Here is a 2304-nt window from a genome sequence, read left to right as displayed (position 1 = left end):
ATGCACTAAAAACTTTAGAATGTCTTCTAGGATGATCTACTCTAGTACGTTAGGATGTCTCTGACTCTAAGAGATTAATCTCGCTCCTGTTAAGAGTCTTATGGATATGAATGCCTACATTCACAAACTTAAAGAGGCTGCAGATTAAAGTGGCTTGTGTAATTCTGAACCACCTAACTTTTACCCTCAAAACTCTGAAGCTTTTGGATGGGTCAGTGTTAGAATTGTTTTGCTATTAATAGAATGCTGGACTACAAAGAGTATGTAAGTGCACATGTGGACACACACACAGCAAAAATATACCACTGTTGACTGACCACTAATGAGCAATTTAAACATTCTATCCAAGACACAATTTTGGAGTGATAAAAAAATTATAGAATGGGGGAGATTTATGATCTAGAGATAAGAACAAAAAAAGGTAAAATAAAGCAATTAACAAATGCTTGGAAAGTTGTGCAATATTGTCTATCTAAGACCTCTTAAAATGTTGTGCCAGGTTTCGAGTTTCCCAAAGACCACCAAGGAGCCGATTCCAATGCAAAGTACACGAGGGTCTTTATTGCAAGCTCGAGCCTGGGCTCCCAACATGCAGCGACAACGCAGCAGCCGAAGTTGAGAGCCCTGAGCTCAGGGAAGGCAGGGTTTTTATTACAGAAGAGGGGAGTTTCAGCCCAGCAGAGGGGAGTTTTTGCTCAGCAGTACATTGATTGGTGGACACTGAACAAAGTTATCTCATCGTAACCCAGTTGATCTATGCATGTAAGATGTGGCCTTCATTCACTACTCGGACCCACATACCTTAGGACATCTGGCATTTTTCTCATATGTACTGGTTACTTGCCTACTTGCTAATTGGCTGTTGCTATGGGATGAGCAAGATTAGGACATTTACAGTTAAACTCGGCCTTGGCTCCTTGTTGATAATTGAAACTTAGGCCTGGCTGGTTCAGAAGCATTCTGAAGGCTGTCATGGCGTCAGTCTGGTCTTTCAAAAAGAGCTCCAAAAAGGACCTTGAATGATGAGCACACTATATTTGGGAATTGGTGTTGACAAGGACAGTGATAGAACAAACCACTCTGAACAAGAGAAAGTACTTCCCTTGAGTTTAATATAATCACAAGTAAATTCATGCATTGCTTCAAAGTACCACTGGCTTTAAGTTTTTGTGGAAGCAACAGGAGTTACTGGAAACAAAATATTTTAGTTTGTGTTGCCTAGCTATAAAAGTGCAAGAAGCCGCTGTGTTGGTAAGAAAAAAAAAATACATATATATACATTTTTTTTTTCAAGGAAGTTAACAGTGTGTATCAGCGTTTGCCTAAAAGTAGGCATTTTTTAAAAATCAGATTTATGAATGTATAGCTATGTAAAAAACATTAACTCAAGAAAAAAAGTATTTTAAACTTTGGTAAACTGGTTTATGATATTAAATTGCATGACCTTACTGATACACATTAATTCACATGTAATTCAGGTGTACCATATGTAAGTTCATTTTTAGGATTTATTGCTTTACAACAGTGTATAAATTAGGGGAACAGGCTGAGGACACCTTACATCTGTGTAACCACGCCCCCACCACCGTTGTCTTTTACTGACGCTCCCACCACCGTTGTCTTTTACTATCAGGCCCCTTTCCTTTTGTTCCCACCCTCACCTTCCCAATCCTGCAATCATTTTTCTTGAGATTGTTTTTGTTTAGTTTTGTCAGTACCACCTTAAAAGGTCTTTAGAAATGAGGGCAGCTAGTCCAATGAAGTACACACACGTATGGCGGCACGGGGAGGACCCGTTACCTTCTAGAGGCAGAGGGCACCAGAATATGAAATCATTTGATAATTCCATATGAGGTTTACACTAGGTACAGTCAATTACTCGCAACTCTGTGTCCTGACTTAAAGGGGAGCAGGATAAGAGAGAGATGCTACCTCCAGGGCAACCGCGGTGCGTGATGCTGTAAGAGCCTTTTTCACCGCAGGGGTTAGCCTGGGGCAGTGACAAGCCCCGCCCCTCCACGCCTAGAGGTGGGGGCGGGGCGCATATAGGCTCCGCCTCGAGCCAGCCCTCCCCACTCCCCCACCGCAGGCCCCGCCCCGGCGTCGTCGCAATAGCCGAACGGAAGATGACGTGAGAAGAGTCGCGAACATCGCGCGCTGCTCGGCCAGCGGTTCCCACAGTCTGGAACCCGACGTGCGCCGAAGCGCCTCTCGGAGGTCCTCTCCCCCTGATCTCATCCTCACGCGGGCAGGGCCGCCCCCAGCGCGGCCCCTGCGGCTCCTGGCACGGCCCCGCGCTCGGCT

Source organism: Condylura cristata, unplaced genomic scaffold (genome assembly GCF_000260355.1).
Source record: "Condylura cristata isolate star-nosed mole 26May11 unplaced genomic scaffold, ConCri1.0 scaffold00014, whole genome shotgun sequence".
NCBI lineage: Eukaryota > Metazoa > Chordata > Mammalia > Eulipotyphla > Talpidae > Condylura > Condylura cristata.
The sequence above is the reverse complement of the archived record's forward strand: the minus strand, read 5'-3'. Positions refer to the sequence as shown.